We start from the raw sequence: 24,503 nt of genomic DNA on the forward strand, positions 1-24,503 counted from the left end.
ATAAAGATTTAGGATATGTGTGGACTAGCTCTTTCTCCATTTTGTGCCAGAAACCCTGTCCTTTGTTTACGATCTTCTATGGCTTCCCATGGAGCCAGGAGCAGAGTTCCTGGTGTGACTGGTAAGGCTCTCTCTGGTCCTTCACCCTGGCCGCGCTGCAGTTACCGCCTGGCTTCTCCTGGCATTGTATCCTCAAGTTGGGGTTTGTGTGTGAGTAGGTTTTTTTTTGTGGGGGAGGCATTCTCAAAAAGTTAGAAGAATGGGGAAACGAAAAGGTGGAGATGTCAGAGTTCGTTGGTGAACAAGTTATCTAGAGATAGGACAACAGGGGTTTGGTCTCCGTGGGACTTTGGGACACAGCTTGGTAGCCTGGGTAGTTAGCTCTCATGCATCACCGGCTGGAGGCTGTTCCTGCGCCGCTGACTGTGCCACGCTTAGAGCTCACAGGGGCCAACTCTGCCCTGGGACCCTGTGGGCCAGAGTGCTCTGCGTCCGTTACTGTCACAAGTGCTTGCTAGAAGAAGCCCTTGGCCTGCATGGTGAATGCTGAGGAAATATGGACAGGGCACCACAGCTCTCAGAACGTGCCTTTTCTCCCCTCTGCAGCTTTCCTTGCCTTAAAAATGACATTTATGTGTAAAGCTATTCATGCTTTAGTTAGCGTATTACTATAATGGGTTTCATTATGACATTTTGTACACCACAAAATGTATATACATTTACAGTGTACCTTTCTCATATCTGCGTCCTTACTGCGTCTTCTTACCGGTTCCCTTTCTCCCTTCATATAAGAGATCCTTTTTTTTTTTTTTTTTTTTTTTTTTTTTTTTTTTTTTTTTTTTTTTTCTTTTCTTGAAACAGGGTCAACAAGTAACACAGGCTGTCCTCAAACTTATTATGAAGCTGAAGGGTGACTTTGAACTCTTTTTTTTTTTTTTTTTCCAAGCCTGGCACTTCTGGAACTAGCTTTGTAGACTAGGCTCACAGAAATCTGCCCGCCTCTGCTGCCCGAGTGCTGGGATTAAAAGTGTGTGCCACCGAGCCCGGCCTAAATTTGAATTATGGATCTTTCTGTTTCAGTGTCCCAGGTGCTGAGATTACAGGAGGATGAGGGTGTTCCGCCGTCCCCAGCACTGCCTACCGGTTCCACAATGTCTGGTGCCACTATTAACCCAAATACAGCAAGAAGCAGACTGGCAAAGACCCCTCAAGCCCGAATGACTCCAAATGTACCTGGTGCCCGGGGGCTGAGCAGCCCACTGTATCCTGGGAAGCACTGGGCCACCCCGAGTCAAACCATGAGTCATCCTAGCAGCAGCCCCCGAGCTGGGAAGAGACCACAGAGTGGCCTGCCTGGTGGCTGAGAGCGGCCAGGGCAGAAAGGACGGTGGAATTACAGGGACCGTGACAACAGAGAGCTGATAAAAGGCTCTAGGGAGCTGGAGAAGGGTCTCCGACCCTGGGCTTGTGAACCAAGACCCTCCCAGACACTACCATTAGAGGGCGCCACCTCCCACTACTCCCGGAAGCCAAGGGAAACAAAAGCCTCCGGAGACAAACATTTGATGCCTCCTGCCTGCAGGTGATTTCCACCAACCGGAACGAAACAAAACAGACAGAAACCTCCCAGCTAGCCCATAGCCTGGGCTACTGAAGGTAAGCAAGGAAGGCCACGCAAGGTTAAGTTCTCTGGGTCTAATACACAATTAACAGAGGCGACAGCCCAGGAGGAGAGCTGACTGAACAAGCCCTAGCAGGCTGTTCCATAGTTTTCATGTTTATTTTTTTTGCCAGCCCAAGAACAATCACCACGGTGTGCTTGAGTTCGAGAAAATGAAGTCTGTAACGGCAAGCGGGCTCGGCCCAGCGCCAGTAGAGAAGGCTTTCAGCTGTCTAACCGCGAACAGGTGGAGCCCATGAGGATGGTGTCAGGGAGATTGGCCTGTGAGCACCAGGGCTTATCCTGAAAGACCAATGGAGCAAGAATAGGTTGGGGGTGGGGACTAGAGGCTGGCAGGCAAGATGGGAGGAAAGAGCCCAGAGACAAATAGCTTAACAAACTTCTGACCCGTGTGTGACAGTCAGTAGGCTGGTCAGGGGCAGGACCTACCCTAGCGAGTGAATCATAAAATGTTCGTGTTGTTTGCCTGTTTTTGTTCTTTTGAGACAGGGTTTCCTTCTGTAGCCCTGGCTGTCTTGGAACTCCCGATGTCTTGGAACTTCAGGCTGTCCTCGAACTCACAGAGATCCACCTGCCTCTGCCTCTGGAGCGCAGTTATTAAGGGTGTCCACTAACTTATTATGTTATTAACTCCATGTCAATGAGATAATACATGAGCGAGCCCTGTGTTTCTTACACAGCCTTCTCTGAAGTTAGCCCAGCTTGTTCTTCCTTTAAAACTCTACATTAAAACACATTCTTGCAAATGTTCTGTCTTTTAAAATCTTATTTTTCATTAATGTGTGTGTGTACATCTTGGCTGTGCATGTGGAGGTCAGACGACAGCTTTTGGCCGTTGGTCCTCTTCTTTCTGCATGTGGATCCTGGGCATCAAATTCAGGCCACTAAGCTTGGAGGTAAGTCCTTTACCTGCGGAACCATCTCACCAACCCACACATACTCTAGATCTTTACTGTGGGGTGAGAGCTCATGGTTTTTACGTGTGTCAAAACTCTCGATTATTATATGTGTGAAGAGGACTTTATCATATATCGTCCAGCAAAAACAGTTAACGTACAACACAGCAGACGGGTACATTTGTCTCCCCAAACAGCACCTTTCTTCCCATTGTTCTAGGTCCACCTTTCTTCACAAATCTGTCCCATTTGCTCAATTGCTTTTCGTCTCCCCCCCCCCCAACCTCAGATGGTGGTTAGAAGTTGACAGGCGTCAGTAAATGTGGGGTTTGGCCACCGAAGGCTTAAATAAGAGCTTCTCAACTGGGGTGACGTTTGTCCCCTTGTGCCCAGGTGGCAATGTCTTGCAGACACTGAAAACCGTTACGACTGGCAGGGTGGCAGTGGTAGGGACTTACAGAAACCAGGCATTCTCATAAATATCCCGCAGTGCACAGGGCAGTTTTCCACAGCAGCTGCTCTGTTTAGAGTGTGCTGAGATTAAGACCCTGGCTTAGAACAAACCAGTTCCATGATGAGCTAGCAGAGAATAAAGAAAGAAAAAAAAATGCTCCATGTCATTCATCTATTCCTCACCTGATCCTGCAAATCACCAGAGGTTTTCTTCTGAGGGAGGGTTAGCCTTTGGAAGGTATGTTCCACCAACGTGGAAACTGGGCTTTGAACCGTTTTGGTAGTGGTAATTGTGGCATCACCAGAATTCAATGGAATTTCGTGCAGCATCAGAACGATGTGATTTAAGTGTTCCACTGTCTTTTTTTTTTTTTTTTTTTTTTAAGAAAGGCTGTGCTAAGGAAAATGACGGAAGTACATTAGTGTGTTAGTATTATCACAACAAAACACCGCAGACAGGGCAATTAAACAATAGAGCGGTAACATTTTCAAGGTGCCGGAGGTTGTGAGTCCGAGGTCTGGGTGCACTCAGGCTCATGCTTGCTGAGGGCCCTCTGCCTGGCTTTACCTTGCATACTCACTCCTACAGCCTCCTTCTATGCAAACGGGGGACAGAGGGCCTACTTCCAAATCACATATGGACGGGTGGGGCACACAGGAATGTTGCAAATGATCACGGGACATAATGATGACTGACTTCCTTGCCTGTTTCTATAAATGGAAAGATGGGAAATTTATGTTTGTCGAACACTTGGGAAGACCATTTCTAATTCATTCTCTCAGTCCTTTTTGTTGATAATGACAGCAAGAAGCAAACAGAAGAAAACCAGAGTAGTAACAATTGTAAGGATGCTGAGTCTGTGGAATGGGTAAAGTACCAGGGGCAACGTGTGTTTATGTGTCTGTGTATTTATGTCTGTCATTAGGAATATATTACACAATACTTCCAAAGGGGCCTAAAGTCACCCTTTCACACTGGAGGCAAAAAAAAAAAAAAAAAAAAAAAAAAAAAAAAAAAAAAAAAAAAAAAAGGTAAAACTGGGTTTGCCTTAAATCTTATATGTATCATAGTTATTAGCTGGACATGTTTTATTTTTCTGAAGATTTATTTTTATTTTATGTGGTTTTCTTGCATGTATGTGTGTCCATGTATGTGTGTCCATGGATGCTGGAAGAAGGAGTCTGATCCCCAGAAATAGAGTTACAGACAACTGAGAGCTGCAGGCAGTCAGAGCTGGTCCTCCAGGAACCCAGTGGCTGCTCTTTGACCACCTCCCCCTCAGGAGGGTGCAGCCCTCCCAGGTCACCGAGGAAGACAATGCAGCCAATCCTGATGAGACCTGATAGGCTGGGGTCAGATGGAAGGGGAGGAGGACCTCCCCTATCAGTGGACTGGGGGAGGGGCATGGGAGGAGAAGAGGGAGGGAGGAAGGGTAGGATTGGGAGGAGATGAGGGAGGGGGCTACAGCTGGGATACAAAGTGAATAAACTGTAATTAATAAAACATTAATTAATTAAAAACAAAACAAAAAGGCTGGTCCTCTGCAAGAGCAGCCAGTGTACCGAATCGTGTGTGTGTGTGTGTGTGTATATATATATATATATATATATATATACACACACTCAAACAGAACATACATTTTTTTTTTTTTTTTAGAGCATATTCATCAAGGTTATGGTGATATGTACCCTGAGAAACTTGGTGTGTTAGAGACTTATTTTTTTTGTCTTTTAAAAATACTATATTTTTATTAATTCTTTGAGAAAGTATATGCATCCCCTCTATCTTGGTTGTAGTCCCCCCAAATCCTCCCTTTAACTCCCCCTAGAACCACCCTAAAAGCTTACTGGTAAAGGGCTGGGATGAAACGGTGGGAAGAGGGCATTACATGTTAACAGCTGCTTACCATTATTCCTACTACATCATTAACCTCATCACAATTCACATATCTCACAGCCCCATGTAATTAATTATACATGCAAATACAGAATATATATGAGAGTTTCAGGCTGAGGTGGGGAGAACCTCTGCTCTCAGCTCCAGGATGCTGATGTCCTTTGAGAATGCCGGCAAAGGTAGGTTTTGAGGGGAGAATAGGACGAAGCTGGGCTGTTAAGTTGAAATTAGATATTAAGTCAGGGCAGTGCAGCGGGGAAGGGTGAGGATCTGGGTTGCAGCGTAGGCTCTGTATGCGGTCCCTTACGTGGACATGGTGAAGTGATCTGTTTCTGCGCATTCTTGCAGGAGCAACGCTGTTCTGAGTCTCCCTTGCAGAGTGGGGACACAGGTGTTGGTCCTCGTTGTGTGTGGTCCTTCACGGGGATGGCTGCAGTGCCTAGCCTACCTTTGTGGTTGCTTGCAGTGACATGAGATCTAGGCTTCCCAGACACCCGCTCTGGGTTCCCTCAGTAAGCTAGGCAGAGAGAAAGAGAGAGAGAGAGAGACCTTTGCTTTCAGAGCCACCTAGCTGCTGACTCAGCAGGGGTTTAAAAAAATTGTTTTCCTTCCTGCAAGAAGAGGTGCTCTCTTTCCCCACCCCCACCTGGCCGGGGAGCTACCCATGAGGTTCTCTCTCTCCCCCATCGCTCTTTCTCTCTACTTTAAACTACTTGTTGTAGTACTGATTTCCTCAGTTGGGGCTGAGTCTTCAGAATGGAGTCTCAACTCTATCCTGCTTTCCAAAAATTCCTTTCTTTCTTTCTTTGTAACTGAAACCAGTGTTTCTCTGCTAATACATGTTTCTGAGGGTGGCTGTGGTCCAGCTGTCCCGTTTATTTCCTAGAGATCCTAGCAGGCTGTGCCTGGCTGTCGCCTGCCACCTTTTCCTCCTGTTTTTTGTTTGCTTTGTTTATTATTGGAAAAAAAAAATAAGCCACCAAAAACTGTCTAGTGTGACACATAGATTGTTTTTATGTTTTGGGTAAGATTTGACTCTTTTTAAAATAAAAAATATCAAAAGTATCTTGGCTTCGTTTTGAGGACTTGTTTCTCAGCCCTTTTCCTTCCCCCCTTGGAGCTTTGCACAAGTGGGACAGATGTCTACACTGTTGTTGCTGAAGACTCCACTCCTCAAATGCAAATATTTGCAGAGCTTATCTACGTTCCAAGAGTGACAGGTGCTTTCTATGGCAGTGCCCTGAAATATACACATATTGGGAGGTTTTTTTTTTTTTCTGACGTCACTTTTAGGCCTCTTTCTTGAGTGCTTAAGGATGTGGTGAGTGAATCATGCATTCACGTTCAACTCACCAGCCTGCGGCTCTGCTGTCGTGAAGGCACCAATAGTCTGTCTTATTTACTGACTTATGAACGAACACTCATCGTCACTACCTATCGAGTCCATCAACCTGAGGCTTGTGAATGAAACCCAGGGTCACAGAACTGAAAGCTGAGCAAGAGCGAGTGCTGTGTACCCCAGTTTGGGGAAGAGTGCTGAGGCCAACCATCTTAGTCTTCTTTCCCTTAAGAGTTGACCTAAGACTTCATATAAAGGTGGCTTATCCTGGAAGTGATACCAGGAAGCCCAAATGAGAAAGTGAGCATGAACAGGTGTCCTGGTGAGTGGGTCCCGCTGTGGAAAGCTAGAATTTCACCTCATTTCTGACATTCTAAGGGGTTGTTTAGACAGACATCAGAATTGCCTCATAGGGTAGTTAGAGGATCCTCAGATTCCCATTTTCATAGATTGAAAGATGCCTCTGAGGAACTTGTTTCTCCCTAAGGTCTGTGGTCTGAAGAAAGTCTCTCACAGAGACACAAAGAGCCAGCCATCAAGAATGTGAAGTGCACACAGGAGCACTCACCATAGCCATAGGACAACCCAAAAGTTGGACAAGGTGATGTGCTGAGGCATCAACATCACCTACCGATAGAGTGTGAAGGCTCTTTGACTCGATGGGCTATCACAGCTGGGTACTGATGGTGTAAGATGGTTGACATGATGGGATATCTCAGCTGGGTACCGATGGTGTAAGATGGTTGATGTGATGGGATATCACAGCTGGGTACCGATGATGTAAGATGGTTGACGTGATGGGATATCTCAGCTGGGTACTGATGGTGTAAGATGGTTGACGTGATGGGCTATCACAGCCAGGTACTGATGCTGTAAGATGGTTGGCATGATGGTATATCTCAGCTGCGTACTGATGGTGTACTGATATGGTAAAGTAATGGATCACTCATTCAGAAGGGCAGATATCCCTTTATTATTAACTCCAAATGAAATAAATTAGTTAAGTGCACAAATCTGTGGTCAATTCAGTTTAGTAGTTTGTTATTCCATAGACAACCAGTGTTCAGAGTATAGTCCTCAACTATCATAATCAACAACACCAGAAACTAGCTAGGAAAGCAAATTTTTGGTTTACCACCATTCTGAGGTAGGACCCAGAAATCCATGACAAGCACTCCAGATAATCCTGATATTCAAGTTTGAGCACAATGGATATAAATAACATATTGTACAAAAAACAAACAAACAAACAAACAAACCATAACTTTTATGCCAATTTGGGGGCAGGAACAGACTGGGCATGGAAAGCACTTTCAGATTTCTGTCTAGTTGGGCATAAACATTTCAAATTATTTGATCTCCAATGTGTAAAATGAGAATTCTGGACTAATAAAATAATGAAGTTTAAAACTAACAATTAAAAATAAAAATAAAATAAAAGCAGTGGAATGATTTAAAAAACATGTGCTGGACACTCAGTATGTTAAAAGACACACATACCCAGCACATGAAAACATCAAGTCCTTAGCTGGAGATAGTAGCCAACCACCTAATCTTTTTATATTGCCCACGGTGGCTTCCTACTTACCACTGTTATTCTCCGTAGTTGTAAGCTGTTTAGTTTGAGAAATAATGTTGCAGAGGACCAGGATCCCTTTGTGAGATGATCTGAGACATTTAGACAGACTTAATCATGACTTACCTTGATGATCATGACCCTAAGATTGACCCAAGGGTCTCAAATCTCATCATGTGTCTACTGCCTTCGCACCCTCATTCATGAACTAACATTAACACTAATTCTTTTTTTTCCCTAAACATTGAGGTGTTTAAAAATATTTATTTTTATTTTATGAGTGTTTGCCTGTATACCATATATGTGCCTGGTGCCCATGGAGGTCAGAAGAAGGCATTGGAATTTGGATCCACAGGAACTTGAGTTATAGGTAATTGTGAGCTGCCTTGTGGGTGCTGGGAATCAAATCCAGGTCCTCTGGAGGAGCAGCCAGTGCTCTTAACCACTGAGCCATGCTGCCAATCCCAACTCTAATTCTTGTCATACCCATTTTCAAGAGAGGACCAAATGAAAGGTCAAATGTGAACATACTTTATAAATTTCTAAGTCCTGTTTAACTGAAAGGGATTATTGTGTGAGAAATTGTCCTTCCAGGTAGATTCCCTTTGTATGAGGTGCCAGAGATAAGTAGAGAGAGAGAGAATGTAAATAGTTAAAAGCTTTGTGGTTCCTCCCTTCTCTTAGAGGGTTGAGGATGTAAATTTCCTTCTTTAATTAAAAGCCTGTTTACCAAGATGAGTCACTTTAAATAAAATGATACTTAAGCAGAGTAGAGTTAGCTGGTTGAGTCATTCTAAACAGCTTGTAAAGAAGTGCCTGGGTAGTTCTCTCTAAAGAGATAATGAGTTTCTCTTCATTTACTGCCAACAAAATAAAATAATAATGAGAGCCAGTTTTGGAATATGTTGACTTAGCATTTCTAGCCGATTATATATTCAGAATTTTTTCCTTTTTAAAAATTAATTAATTCAATTTACATCTCAGTCATAGGCCCCTCCCTCTTCTCCTCCCAGTTCCACCCTCCTTCCCATATCCTCTCACCCTTATTTCTCAGAATAGCCTCCCCTCAGCCAGACACCCCATCTATTTACACGAGGGCTGAGTTTGTCTTCATATTCAGAAACTTGTAATGTAATATTAACTCATGTTTATGTGACTTTTCCCCCATCTCAGATGAAGCTTCTGGGAGAGATTAATCTACCACAAGGTTGCCAGAGAAGTGCACAGCAGAATGTTTCATGGCTGCCATGTGTGATCATGGAGGTGGTGACTACTTCCTTGTGGAGTGTTTGAAAGGCTATCTGCTGGGAATGTCATATATGGTTCCTGGGGTTAGATTTAAGCTCTGATTACTTCCATCCCCTCAGCCTAGGAGAAGGCCAGATGATGTCTAAAAACTGTCATGCTAAGAATATTTTCGGATCAGTCTCACTGAACAGGAGCCACCATCATTTCTGCCCTTTTGTGTTCTCTGAGAGCATTCTTCCCACTATCTTGTTCTTCAACCTGATAGTACTCAGGTCCCATCAGAGCTCTAAGGAGCAATCCCCAGAGACCTGACGAGGATTTGCTCATGACTCATGCTTGAGAGAAGGGGCACCAACCTTCCTGAGCCCTGGGGTTTGGCGAGGCAGCTGTAAACATGATCATTCACTCATGTGGGTGTCACTAGAAACCCACAGATATTTTTTTCTCTCTCTCTCACTCACACAATGCTTTAGGCAAGGACACAACTATCCTTGGTTGCATGTGGCCCCTCGGCCCCTCAGGGCTCTGGGCAGGACCCCCTTCTGTGGTAAGCAGAAGCTTGAAGGAACCATGGAGGACAGATACAGATGGCAGCTAGGCTGCCTTGTCCTTCTTCCCCTAATGCTCCACACAGGACCTGCTTACAAGGAACCGGGGAGCTCACCTCCCATCTTGTCATTCATTGTTATGAATTCTCCAGAGGGCAAGAATAAGGCTGAATATCTGATGTTTTATCATAACCAGAAAAAATTAGAAGTAGTTAAAATGCACCGTAGACCGTTCTCACCAACCGCGGCCTTGCTGGGGTTGTTACTCAGTGCAAAGCTCTGTGACCAGAGGCTACTAACTGTGCATCAGGAAAGTTCTATATCCATTCTCCAGTCAGGGGGACACTTTTCAGTGTCTTCATCTCTCAAAAATGGTCAGAAACCAGACTGCAGGCAGTTTGTAGACCTACGTGACTTTCAGTGATACCTGCTCCTTTTAATGTATCCTTCTCCTCCCTTCCCCCTTCCTCTCCTCCCTTCCTGTCATCTCACATGCCCAATCTATAGTGTTATCTTATCTGTCCAGCAGCAGCTCCAGTTCGACATAAATGCAGACTCTCAACAAGAGCGCCATTCTGAACCCATTCATATCATGTCCTCCCGAGTTAGCGAGGTCCCAGAATGCCGTGTTCAGAGGCCACTGGAGCAATGAATGACACTATTACTTTTTTGTAGCTATATTGTGAGCAGCATGGGCATTAGCTCTCAAGTCACTGAGACTCTGTTTGCACTCATCCTCTCTTAGACAAACTGTAAATATGCTCTCAGCAGCACGATAGCACGTGGTTTCCTTAAGCTCAAAGTCAGAGCTCCCCTCAGGGTGTCCCATGGTCCCTTTGCAAGTCTCAGAATCATTTGTTTACTCTGAATGATGCCAATGGAGCTTCAGCCTGACCAACCATGGCATCCACCAGCCAACAGGTAGATCAGTTAGGGAGTATGCAGAGCTTAATACACTCTGAAAACTTTGAGTGTTACTTGAGTCAGTGCCCTAAGACACAAGCAGAGTAAAATCCTCGATGTTTTGCATCAGTGTTTTCTTCTGGGGACTTCAAAGTCTAAGCTATAAAACCCTGTCACTTTAACCTAAGAGACAACGCCACAAATGTCAGCAACTTACAGATATTTTTTTTGTTGTTGTTGCAAATTGTTTTTACCCCAGCGACAAACCAGAAAGTAGGAAAACTAAGACAAGAGCAACAATAAAAAAAAAAAAAAAATTAAAGAAGTAAAATAGAGGGGAAAAAGTAATTATAATCTGTAGTTTTAAAGACCAAAGTGTTCTTTTATCCTGTCTCAAGTCTACATACTATGTCTTAGCTAGGGAATTTCAGATGTTCTTAATGCATAAGTTCTTAGAAGACCGGAGCTGACTTCCGCAACTTGACCTCTATTTTATTGTTGAATATCATCGTGTAACATGTTTGAAGCCCATCTAGTACTCAACATACTTCCCAGACTTTTAAGTTACCACACTTCCCATTCATTAATTATTCATCCATTCTACTAATTTAATTGCTGGCCCATTCAACTAATTACATATATTTAGTATATAATGCATAATTATGTGTAATATATCATTAGTAGAATAAGTGCACGTCAGAAATTTTTGTGGATGGCAAGGCCTTCAAACAATGATGCGGACAAGCCTTTCACCTCTATTCTAGTTTTAATGTTTGCAAACTGAGTGAATGGGGTATTCAGGGGGTGGCAGCTGGGGTGGGTCAGGTGGCTGTAAGAGCAACTAAATTCTAAAATGAAGCCACAAGGAGGCCAGGCCTGTTCAGCAGCCTTGCCTAGCCTCTCTGTACTCTCAAGTCCTGCAACTTGGCACAATCTCCACATCAGGAAATCATTGCCGCCTCTACTTCCATCTCCTCTTGGCATTCTCTTGCTTCTTAATGTTTTCTCCCTTTCGGTGAGTTCCTCTTTCTGCCAGTTGGTTTGGGCCATCTTTGGCAGTCTTCATTCCTTCATCCCCAGACATTCTTCTTGGGGTCCCCCCCTCTGCTATTGGGTAGTTCTCTCTCAACTAAAACACATCCAGTGTCTGGATTGGTGCTTTGGTGTGGAAATCAAATGTGAGGGAAGCTGCAGTAGTTTCCAGACACTCAGATCCAGGGAGGCGAAAGGCCAATGTTTATCTAGTTTAATCAGGACCACAGTGAAGAGGGTGGCAAGACGAGGTCAAAGGTTCAGGGTTTCAGCTGAGGCCCTTTGTACTAAGTAACTAAAATGTTGTTGGTTATTAATATTTATTACTGATCTATCTTTTAGTTAAACAGTAGTTATTCTGAAACCAGCTGTATAACCAAATCACCACACAGAGACTAGGATTTATCTAATTAACCTAGAGCACAATTCTGGGCAATAGTTACTCCATCCTAAACCTCCAAGTGGCATAGTTTCTGCCCATTCATATTTCCCACATTATACTTGCTTTTAATCATATCTTAGGTCCGGTTCATCTCATGGTTCCAAGTCCTCTCCTGCCCACCTCTCCTCTCAGACTCCTCCCACTCACTTCTTTCTCCTCCCCTCCAGACCAGGATGTCCCACCCTATTCTCTCCATTGCTCAGCATTGGCTGGTTGTTTTATTGACAACACAGAGAACAAATGGTGGCATGTTTACACAAACTTGAGACAGGTGATGCTTAGAATAAGTATCACAATGCAATGTCCGGATTGAAACTAGATAGTGAGGTAGATAAATCAGCATTTGAATAAACAAGGGTAAATTATATACATTCCACAAGAACATTACACCAACACTAAAGGGAGAAAAAAGTTAGGGAAGACCCAGTATTGTAGAAATGCAAGCCAGCCTAGTGGGGGTTGGCGAAAGGTGGACACATATCTGCACTCCAAACTAGGGCTTTGCTAGCGATACACCACTGCTAATTGGTCTGGCTGTCGCTTAGCTCTGAGACTCACAGACACAGACACTTGAAAGTTGAGATTGTGGCTAGGGAAGTAGGTCAGTGGCAGAACACTTAGCATGTGTAAGAGCTTGTGTTTGGGCTCTGGCATTGTAAGAAAAAGTAGTCTTCCTCAAAGGTCAAAGTGCTACTCCCAGTTCTGCTACTTGCTAGTTCTGTGACCTCTTTGATTCATGTCTCCTCATCTATAAATGGGTTAATGAATTTGCTATAACTGTGAGACCTCTTCGAACATGGCAGATAAATCCCTGAACATCTAGGACTCTTGTGAGCTCCAGCTGACGTGTGGCGAGTAAGCTGGCTCCACACTGACTTACTAGACCTGGTGCCAACTGTAGTGTCTGGAGCAGTCGTTTACATGTAGACTCTAACCAGTGCTGAGGAAACAGAAAACGCCTGTCAAAATGTATCCACACTTAGCAATAATTAAGCAGTCTTTAGCTTCCCCTGTATTCCTGTGTCAGCTGTGTTTCCTCGCTCAATGGCTCTCAAGTTCCAGTGTGCCCCAGAATCACCTGGAAGGCTGCAGAAACCCAGACTGCATGGCTTCATCTTAGACGTGGGCTCTGGAATGCCGGTGGCAGAGCCTGGACTTGCCTTTTTTAACAAGTTCCCACTGCTGCTCCAGTGTGGTCAGGAACAGTGAATAATGCTTAGCGGGTGTGGAAAACACAAAGACAGGTCTGACTGTACAGATTTCAGTGCCTTGGTTGATTATTTCCCCAACACTTGGGGGACACCCCAAATCTAGAACATCCAATGCAACAGGGACACAACCTGGGGAGACTCTGGAGGGAGGAGAACCTGCCCAGCTCAGAGCCTGCAAAGCTCAGGAAGCAAGTGGAGGCATTTACATGATGAAGGGAGCCATGGTGGACAGCAGGCACCTGTCCAGAACAGGCACAGGACCAGCGCACATAGAAAGCAAAACAAGCCTTAAAAATAAAAGAAAATAAAAAAGGCCTGACCCCACCCCAATACCTGGCAGGCTTTTATTTTCTTTTCATTTTAGCTTATTGTTTTGTATTAATTAGTTTAATTTACATCATGGTCATAGGCCTCTCCCTCTACCCTCCCAGTCCCACCTCCCTTCCGCATCCCCTCTTCCCTATTCCTCAGAATAGGGGACTCCCCCAGTTAGACAACCTATCATTTATTCACATGAGAACTGAGTTCATCTTCCTCCCCTGTGGCCTTGTAGGGAAAGTCCCATCAGTGGAAAGTTATCAGAAAGCAGGCAACATAGTCTATGTCAGATTTATCCCTCACTCTCCTAACTAGTGGGCCAGCATGAAGCCTAAGATGCCCACCAGACTTATCTTCTTGCAGTCTGTGCAATGTAGTATGTTTATCCTAAACTATATGACTAAAATATGCTTATAAGTGAGTATATACCATGTTTGTCTTTCTGGGTCTGGGTTAAGTCACTTAGGATGATCTTTTCAAGTTCCATTTCTTTGACTGCCAATTTCATGATTTCTTTGTTTTTAGTAGCCAAGTAGTATTCCATTGTACAAATATACCACAGTTTCTGTATACATTCTTTGGTTGAGGGACATGTAGGTTGTTTCCAGTTTCTGGCTATTATGAATAAAGCTGCTATGAACATTGTTGAGCAAATGTCCTTGTTGTATGGTGGAGCATCTTTTGGGTTATAGCTGTGTCTTGAGGTAGCACTATTTTCCAGTTTTCTGAGAAAGCGCCAGATTGATTTCCAAAGTGGTTATATAAGTTTGCACTCTCACCAACAATGGAGGAGCGTTTCCCTTTCTCCATATCCTCTCCAGCATGGGCTGTTACTTAGGATTTTGAACTTGGCCATTTTGACAATCTCAGAGTAATTTTGCTTACTTCTCCACTATTTGAGATTTCTCTGTTGAGAATTTCCTAATTCTCTGTTTAGCTCCGGGTCCCATTTTAAAAATTGTATCATTTGGTTTGTTGGTGTTTAATTTCTTGAGTTCTTTATATATTCTGGATATTAGCTCTTTGTCAGGTGTAGGATTGGTGAAGATCTTTTCCCACTCTGTAGACCGCTGTTTCATTCTATTGATAGTGACCTTTGCTTTACAGAAGCTTTTCAGCTTCAAGAGGTCCCATTTATTAATTGTAGCTCTTAGAGCCTGAGCTGTTGGTGTTCTGTTCAGGAAGTTTTCTCCTGTGCCAATGGGTTCAAGGCCCTTACTCACTTTCTCCTGTAGCAGATTTAGTATATCTGGTTTTATGTTGAGGTCTTTGTTCTACTTGGACTTGAGTTTTGTGCAAGGTGATAAATATGGATCTACTTGCATTTTTCTACATGTAGACATCTAGTTAGACCAGCACCATTTGTTGAAGATTCTGTCCTTTTTTCCAATGTATGATTTTGGCTTCTTTGCAAAAGATCAGGTGTGCATAGTTGTGTGGGTTTATTTCTGGGTCTCTGATTTGATTCCGTTGATCAAGCAGCCTATTTTCTATGCCAGTACCATGCAGTTTTATTACTATTGCTCTGTAGTATAGCTTGAGGACAGGTATGGTAATAACTCCAGAAGTTCTATTATTGTATAGGATTGTTTTCACTATCGTGAGCTTTTTGCATTTTTTTATATGAAGTTGAGAATTGTTCTTTCAAGGTCTGTGAAAAATTGTGTTGGTATTTTGATAGGGATTGCATTGAATCTGTAGACTGACTTTGATAAGATGGTCATTTTTACTATATTAATCTTACCAATCCATGAGCATGGGAGATCTTTCCATCTTGTGGTATCTTTTTAAATTTCTGTCTTCAGAGACTTGAAGTTCTTGTTGTACAGTTTTTTGACTTCTGTGGTTAGAGTTACCCCTAGATACTTTATATTATTTGTGGCTATCGCGAAGGGTGTGGTTTCCCCAATTTCTTTCTTAGCCCAGTTGTCATGTGTATACAGGAGTTCTACTGATTTTTTTAAATTAATCTTGTATCCAGCCACTTTGCTGAAGGAGTTTATCTTTGTTGCAGGAGTTCTCTAGTGAAATTTTTGGGGTCGCTTATATATACTATCATATCATCTGTTAATAGTGATACTTTAACTTCTTCCTTTCTGATTTGAATCCCTTTGATCTCCTTTAGTTGTTTTGTTGCTCTAGCTAGAACTTCTGGTACTATAATGAGAAGATATGGAGAGAGTAGGCTTTCATTTTCAAAGGCCCACAAAGAAGTTGATTCAATGTTTCACCTCTTTTTTTTCTTCTTCTTTGCTCATTGGTTTCTTTGTATTGTGTTTAAATAGTATTTTTTACTTTATTAAATATAAAAAAATTCAAAAAATTCTGCATATTTATCAAATTTTATTTTTTTTCATCATTAGGCATTTATTTTTGTTCCCTCCCTTTTTTTCTATACTTTTAGTAGTATTTTGACTTCATCTTACTAGTTTTTAAAAGCTTTTATATTTAATTTATTTCCTTTCTTAAGTTTCTCCTTGGTTATGAAATATCTTATTGGGAAATTTTTTCACCTTTTCTTTATTTTTTCTAATCTGTTCCTTTTATAATTTCCCTTTTATAATGTTTTTATATACATCCCTTCTTTTCTCCTTTATTGACTCTATCATGTTTCTGTCCTATTTCTGCCTCTCCCTACCTTCTTTTTACCTTATCTACTTACTAGCTCCATTTTTAGCTTAATAGGGCATTCTGCACAGTTTTTCCAGTTTCTGCTTTATGATTGTTTGTGATGTTTGTGTTCATTAGTTGATTTAAATATATTTTTATAGATTGTATGTTTTAAATACAAAATAAATAAAACCACATAACCATATTGTATGGTTTGGTGGTGTTAATCATAAATAAATGGTCATAATTAACAATCATCAGGATAAATTAATAATCATAATGAACAGTCATCAAGTCAAAAAGTACTAAAGATTCTCCCCACAGAAAAACCTCACGACCGGAAATACTTGTTGCAAATGTAAGCAGAAACATCAGTGCCAGAAGCATCAAATACCTGACCTCAAATTAAACTGCAGAGCTGTAGTAACAAAGGCAGCGTGTTACTGGCAGGAGAACAGACAGGTATGCCGATTGAATAGTGAACTCAGTGATATACACACACAGCCACAGTCCCTCAATCTTTGACAAAGGAGTCAAAAACATATATCAGAAAAAAAGACAATCTCTTCATCAAGTAATGCTGGGAAAACTGAATTTCCACAGGTGGAAAACTAAAACTACACCCCCCCCACCCTTTTACCCAACTCTGAGTGGATTGAAGAAGACCTTAATGTAAGACCTAAAACTTGAATATGCTAGAATAAACCAGGTAAGCCACCTGAAGGCAGTAGCAAGGATTTTTTTTTCAAAAAGGATCTTAACAGCACAGGAAATAACACTTAGAATGGACTAAATTTAAACGTTTCTGTGCAGTGAAGGAAACAATGAACTGCGTAAAGAGACAGACCAAGGAATGGAATCTTTGCTAATTGTACAGGGGAGTTCATCTATAATCTATAAAGAACACTCCAGTGCCTCATCATCCAATCCATGATAAGATAATCAACTGGATAACTTCAAAGGAAGAAATACAAATACTCAATAGATATTTGAAAAACAAAGCAAGAAACCTAACATCCTTAGCCACCCAGAGACTGCAAACCCAAGCTGCTTTGAGATTCCATATCACCTAGTTAGAGCAACTATCGTTAAGAATACACCTTTAAACTCAGCGCTCAGGGAAGCAGAGGCAGGCAGATCTCTGTGAGTTTGAGGCCAGCCTGGTCTACAAAGTGAATACAGGACAGCCAAGGCTACATAGAAAAACCCTGTCTTGAAAAACCAACCAACCAAAATAATAATAATAATAATAATAATAATAAAAAAGAAAAACCAACCAACCAAACAAACAAACAAACGAACAAACGAACAAACAATCTAACAAACAACTAAAGAATACACACATAATTGAGTGCATCCTCTGCCACTAAGGCAAGGCAGGCCTGTCAGGGGTTCATGATAAAAAAGCAGGCAACAGATTCCATGTCAGAAACAGCACCTGTTCCCCTTACTAGGCCACCTACTTGAAGACTAAGCTGCCCATGAACGGGCCTCGGTTGGTGTTTCAGTCTCTGTAAGCCCTCCTGGATCCAGGTTATTTGACTCTTTTGGTCTTCTTGTGGAGTTCTAGCCTCCTCTGAGTCCTTCCGTCCTCCCCCCCCCCCCCCATTCTTCCACAAGATTCCCTGCACTCTCTCTGGAGTTTGGTGTCAGCATCTGTTTCCCTCTGCTTCGGGGTGGAACCTCTCAGAGGATGACTTGGTGTGCTGGGGTAGGGGGGTTGCTCCCCTTTTCTGAGAAGTAGGGGAGGGGTGATAGGGAGAAGAGAGAAGGAGTGTGGGACCAGGACGGGGAGGGATGTGGTTACCATTGGGATATAAAGTGAATAAATAAAATAAATTAAAAAAAAAAACTTGCAAACTGAATCCAAGAACACATCAAAAAGATCATCTACCATGATCAAATAGGCTTCATCTCAGAGATGCAGGGATAGTTCAATATACATAAGATGAGAAATGTAATCCACCATATAAACACACTAAAACGCAAAAACAACAAAATAAAAAAAAAAAAAAGAATACACATGATTACTGTTTGTGAGAATGTGGAGGAACAGGACCTTTTACAGACCTGTTACAGCAGTTATGGAAACCGATGTGGCAGTTCCTCAAAAACCTAACACTAGAGCTTGCATACGACCCAGCTGGATCACTCCTGGGCACATACCTGCAGGACTGTAAGTCAGCACATTAGAGAGCTACTTGCGCATCCGTGTTTACGGCCGAAGTGTTGAAGGCAGACGGGTACGGTATGGTGCAATCTTCTTCAGCTGCAAAGAAAAATGAAATCGGGATATTGGCAGGAAAACAGATGGTGCTCAAGATCATCACGTTAAATGAAAGAAGCCATGCCCTGGGAGACAAGGATGGCTGGTTGGGGTTGTGTTCATTCATATGCACAGTGCAGTATGTGCATCCGTGTGTCCTGACCTTTACATGCTGTCTCCCAAGGCCTACTCTGGACATGGCACAATGGTGGGAAGGAGGCAAGCGGAGAATTTGCCAGTGAGATAATGCGAAGTAAAAGTTAATGACCCTTCTCCAAAACTAGAAAATGTAGGGGAGGAACTTGGCCCAGCCATCCTTGAGTGGCCTTATCCAACAGAAATATAACATAAGGCACATATTTAACCTACAGCATTTGAATAGATGTGCTAAGAAGTAAACAGAGAGAGATGAAATTCATTTTGAGAGCATATCTAATTTATTATGTTCCAAATGTAATTTCTACATGGATGGATCCAATAGAAATATCATCAATACGCTATTGTATGTTTATACTTACAGTACATCTTAGCCTAGGCTAATTATATTTTTTATGCATAGCGGCCACCCATTTTTGGACAGCGTAGATTGTGTAGCATTGGCAAGTAACTCCCGGGATCTTGCTAGTCTAAGCCCCAGTTTGTTTTACTTAATGAAGGTTGGGCCAGCTCCATGAAGCTCACTCTCTTCCAGTACAGAGGACCACTTAAGTGAAATGAGCTTCAAAAATTAATAAAAATGCTGTGAATTATGATATAATTAATATATTAGAAAAACATTAAAGCAAGATGGCCTTCCTTTTTTTTTTTGTTATTAGAGTGAAATATATAAAACATAAACTTTCCCAGTTTAACCACTTTTTTGTGTACCATTCTGTGGCATCAGCATTTATCTTGTTCTACAACTGTTGCCCCCAGCCATTTCCAAAGACTTTTCATTGTTCCACTCTGAGGCTCTGAGCCTATTCATAGCTCCTTTCCATGCCCCACCCCCACTGTAACCGTAAGTCATTTTCTATCCAGATCTGGCCATTTTAGCTGACTCACAAGTACAGAGGTCTTCTGATTTTTTTTTTTCCTCTGAGTAACATTTTTTTTTTCTTTACCCACAAAAACAAGAAAAATCTTGTTTTAAAACCCTGACAGAGGAGCTTGAGTAATGGCAGTGCAGTTAAAAGCACTTGCTGCTCTTGCAGAGGAGGCCAGTGTGATTCCCAGCACCCACAGGCTCACACCTCCCTGTAAGTCCAGCTCCAGGGGACCCCACATCCTCTTCTGGACTCCACAGACACCATGTATGTCTATGTGTAATACACACTATTAATAAAACCACAGATACAGTGAATCTAGAGACTTGCAAACGTGTAATTAATGCTACAACACTATTAATAAAACCACAGATACAGTAAGTCTAGAGACTTAACAATATGTAATTAATGTCCAAAAGAATGTTGACACACGCAGATGAAGATCACTGGGGTCAGAGATAATGGTTGTTGTACCTTGGAGAGACAATAATTATGAAGGTATGAATAAATACATATGTGTGAATATGAGCTGATGCACATCTGCACGGGCTCATCGCTCACAAAGATGATAAAGAATGATGCCACAATCTTCATGGATGTCAGAAGCATCTGTTGGATAGTAAGTCTCTGGGAGTCGGTGCCTTCTTTGCATTTGTCTGAGGCCAAAAAAGCCTGGTCCTTTCAAGTTCCTCCTATCTTCATCTGCAAAATGCAGAGTAATATCTGACCTTAGCACATTTCAGGGTTGATGTGACGACCAAACAGCATAATGAAAGTGAAAGACCTTTTAAAAATACAAAGGCCCGTGGCGACGGATGCCAGACATTATTAGAAGCCGTGGAGAGATTTCTAACACAATGAGATTCAAGGACAAACTTTTGTATTTCGAAAAGTTTAAAAAAAAAAGTGCAACGTTTACAAATAACTTAGAAAACCAAATTCTTGCTTTGGTGACCCAGAACCATGACTAAACTGTCTTCTAAATGCTGTACATTCGATATCCCCTGCTACAAGCAATCATGCCACATTCCACACCAGACGTAATTATGCAGCATTCCAGCAGCATCGAAAGCTTTCGGTGTTACTGAGAAAGTTATAAATCTACATAGCACCAAGCACATCTTTCATATGACGGCTCTTTTACTTTTCCATCGTACCAAAACTGCTGCTTCTGTAACATGCCGTCTACGAGGGAGTCCTGTCTGCTAGTGCAATTTAGTAAGTGTTTATTGAGTGCTTATGCTGTACCAGTTAGTTTTGGTAGAGATGGAATAACAGAAAGGATAGTAGTAGTGGGGGAAAAGGTAAGAGAAAATGGTCCCTAAGGTGGACGATGGCCTTTAAAGGAAGTATTTTTGTGTGTTTGTGTACAATGTGTGTAGGCACGTGGGTGCCACAGCATGTGTGTGAAGCCAGAGGCCGGTTCCAGAGCTCGGTCTTCATCTTCTACCTTGTTTGAGGCAGGGTCTTTTGTTGTTTCCTTCTGCTGCATACGGTAGATTAGCTGGCCATGAGGTTCTGGGGAGTCTCTGCGTCTCTGACCGTCACCTCACTAGAGTACTGGGACTACAGACAGGTGCTCTGCTGTGCCTGCCTTCACCAGGGTCTTGGGGATTTGAACTTGGGTGCTCACCCTAGTATAGCAAGTGTTTTACCCACCGAGCCACCCACCTTCAGAGCCCACAAGTGAGTAAGCTTTAAAACTGAAGAGAAGTGGCAGAGCCTAGGACAACTGTCAAAACAAAAGGAAACCAATAAGGAAATGACTGGGGACTATGCCTTGGAGTTGGAGATGTTGGAAGAACTCATTTTATGTAGGAGAGAAACATCTGGCGGTATTTTCCCAGACTCTGGTGGTTCTGTGTTAGAATCAGAGGGAAGGCTGTTTCCCTAGTCCGTCCCACCAATAAGTATTTACCTTTTGTAGCTAATAAAGCTCAGCGGTTCAGCAGTGTGCCCACAGATCCACAAAGTCACAGCTGAGTGAACTTACAGGCTAAATTTCAGATTCTCACTGCAAGCAGCAGCCTCCGAGGAAGGCAGCTGCTGAGTGTCACACAAGACCCTGTAATCACTGCTTCGTTTTGCTTCAGTTCCACAGAGACACCCCATTTCACCATTGTTCAGGTAACCCACACTCCAGTAGAGAAATCCTCCAGACTCAGGCTCTGCCTGCAGTTTCTAAGTTCGATTGTGCTATGCTCCACCCAGTTTTGCAGAACACCACCAACCTCTACACTTAGTTTTGGTTAGTTTTTGTTTCTTTATGGGATCACTTTCTTCTCCCTATGTATTGCTGTTAAATTAGACTTCAGGTTCCAGGAAGCACAGGAGCTCCCTCCTGTCACTACCATGCTGTTGACCACTGTCAGCCAAGAGTGCTAAGAGGGTTATGGCACTGTCTCTTTTGCACAGTGAAGGGAATATCATTTTCATTAACTAGAAGGGAAGATCAACAGAGGTTTAATGACTGGTCCAAAGTCATCTAACCAGTTCAGTTGAGGAACCTGGACCAAAATCTGGACATTTATTCCTGCTTTATGCTATGCCTGTGCTGGGATTGCAGGCCTGTTTTTGTTTTTTTTAGAGACAGTTTCTCAGTGCAGCCTTGGGAGTCTTGGACTCGCTTTGTAGACCAGGCTGGCTTCAAACTCACGGAGATCCACCTGCCTCTCCCTCCCTGAGTGCTGGGATTAAAGGCGTGAGCCACCACACCTGGTTGCAGGCCCGTTTTATCATTATATTAACAAGTGAACAAACTATGGCACAGAGGACTGACGGATTGGTTTCAGGTTTTATTAGAAACCGATAAAATGAGTATTTGGACTTCAGCCATTTGGCACCAGATCTCTGGCTTTTATTTTCTGAACCATATACGATTTGGGTAAGTTGGGAACCCCAAGAAGATGCTATGTGGATATTTCTCCTGTATCTCCCTGCCCCCGCTCCTGAAACGGGGATCCCGATCCTTCTCTAGCCGTTAGGTATCCCTGTGTGTTTCCAGGGTAGACAGAACACTGCAAATAGTAGAGACCGAGCTTCTGCAAGATGCTGTAAGGTTTCCGCATATGCCATCCACCCCAAGCCTGCCCTCCAGGGATGGAGACCGGAAGGACAGCGCTAACCAAGGCAGGTGTAATCGACCTCGGAAGAGAGACCCTGAAAACATCCTGCCACACCCTCCATCAGATCATTCAGAGCAGCTGTCACCAACAGGACACAGCCTGCTTCCCTCAAAGGGGCAGGCACGGAGACTCTTTCAGTCTCCTCAGTCTCCTCCTTGCTGTCCCTGTGCCGGTGATAATAGAACAAGCATCACCAGATTTTCATCCCTTCTAGTTGACCTAACTGTGGGCCAATTTTTAAAAACAACAGCCTTGGTCACCTTTGTATTTAAGCATTTATTACCACAATCCTCCAAGCGTGGGTGGTACTTTTGCACCCTCAGTCTATCACTTATCTAAAATTGAAATTATTATGAAGTAGCCTCTTTAAAGGCAAAGTGAGTAGTTTAGCCAGTCCTCTTTTGCAACCTAAATGCCCTCTCACAGGACCCATGAAACTCTTCAAAAAAAGCCAGAATATGCTCTTTAAAAATCTACAGTTCAAGGATTCCCAGGCCTGTTCGTGGCCCACAGTGGAACTGAAGCATGATAGAAATACAGCGAAAATTATGGGAACCCGAGGCTGTGGTTGAGGATTCTTTCCAGCTGAGACTCAAGGATCGCTTCAGGCCATTCTTCTTTCCCAATGGTGAACCTGCAATTTTCTAGGCCTCTTTCCGGAAACCGCTTGCAAAACCCTAGTGCCTCCTGGTTTTATCAGATAGCAATTCCGTCCGTGGCACTTCCAGAGTCACGCTGTGATCTCACATATGGAAGGAGAACAGAGATAGAGCAGAGCAGGGTCCCTTGGAAACCTGTTAGACAGTGAAATTCCAAAGGCTTCCATGATCCTATATAGTTGTCAAGACTTAACCAGGACTCTCCTCTGAGAAGCCCCGAGGTCAGGTGTGATTTCTTCTCTCCTTTTGTATGTTTCTATTTTTAATATACTCCTACTGGGCTTCATCCGGGCTCATCCTGAAACTCTTTTCTGCACCTAAGCCAAGGAACCAGTTTTATCTGTGCCCAGGTCTCTAGATGGTCAAGGGAACTGCAGAGTTCCCTTGGTGCTGTGCCTTGCTGGCACAATGAGGCCGTTGGCTGCCAACATTTTTTTTTTTTTTTTTTTAAGTTTGGGAGAAGAATTTTAGAAGAAGCAGAGGCAGACCTGATTCAACCTCAGCTGGATGGACAACACCAATCCTGGACATGAAGAGGGAGGAGAAGGCATTAAAATACAGAAGTCTGCTTGGGCTGGCCCTATTCTCCCACACTTAAAAACGAAACCTGATACACTTTTGCCTTTAAAGGTGTACCTGCTTTGGCCAGAGCCTTCAGGAGCTCTGACCCTTCAGAGGTTTAAGACCCGTCCTTTTTTCACTTGGGTGGCCTGGGAACTATTCATCACATTCACCCTTTATCCAGGTGTGACACTATTAGATTATATATATAGTGAGAGAGAAAGAGAGAGAGAAAGAGGGGGAGAGAGAGAGAGAATATCAGTTTTCTCCTTCCATGGTGGAACGAGGAATCACACTCAGGTTTTTCAGATTGTGCGGAAAATGTTTTACCCCTGAGCCATTTCATTAGTAGAGACTTTTCATTAGTAGATGCTTTTTTTCCCCTTTTCTTTCCCACTCCCTTCCCCCTCTTTCTCTTTCTCTATTTCATTCTCTAGTAGAGGCTAGCTTCAAACTCAAGGTAATTCCCCTGCTCCACCCCTCAACTCCGGTCCCCTAACTGCTACTTTTAAAGTATAACGTTATTTAATCCTAACTATCCACATAAAGAAACGGATGCTTGGGGTTAGAACTTTTTGCCCGATTGTGAGTCACCTCTTCTCCCCGCACGGTGGTGACTGTCCCTAGGTTTCAGATGGAAGGTCTCAGAGCCCCTCATGCATTGGGATTATTATTATTATTATTATTATTATTATTATTATTATTATTATTAT

The 24,503-nt window shown here is 42.9% G+C and overlaps 1 protein-coding gene and 1 long non-coding RNA gene across 11 annotated transcripts in view; both read left to right on the plus strand.

Annotated features, from left to right (window-relative positions):
- The first annotated feature begins 1,600 nt into the window (after positions 1 to 1,600).
- On the plus strand, positions 1,601 to 2,510 carry LOC129688291 (uncharacterized). The gene is made up of 3 exons (XR_008721912.1): positions 1,601 to 1,656; positions 1,795 to 1,907; positions 2,171 to 2,510. It is a non-coding gene; the product is annotated as an uncharacterized LOC129688291 (long non-coding RNA).
- A 2,570-nt stretch (positions 2,511 to 5,080) lies between these two features.
- Sytl2 (synaptotagmin like 2) overlaps positions 5,081 to 24,503 on the plus strand; it is a 127,858-nt gene continuing 108,435 nt past the window's right edge. For 9 of the 10 annotated variants that reach the window (XM_055623279.1, XM_055623284.1, XM_055623288.1 and 6 more), the window contains exon 1: positions 5,089 to 5,106. The gene's annotated coding sequence lies outside the window, so the exon portion shown is untranslated. Of the gene's footprint in view, positions 5,107 to 24,503 lie in introns of all 10 variants that reach the window. The other variant, XM_055623283.1, reaches the window with a different exon arrangement.

The sequence above is a fragment of the Psammomys obesus genome, unplaced genomic scaffold (assembly GCF_907164565.1).
Source record: "Psammomys obesus unplaced genomic scaffold, mPsaObe1.curated_primary_1811, whole genome shotgun sequence".
NCBI lineage: Eukaryota > Metazoa > Chordata > Mammalia > Rodentia > Muridae > Psammomys > Psammomys obesus.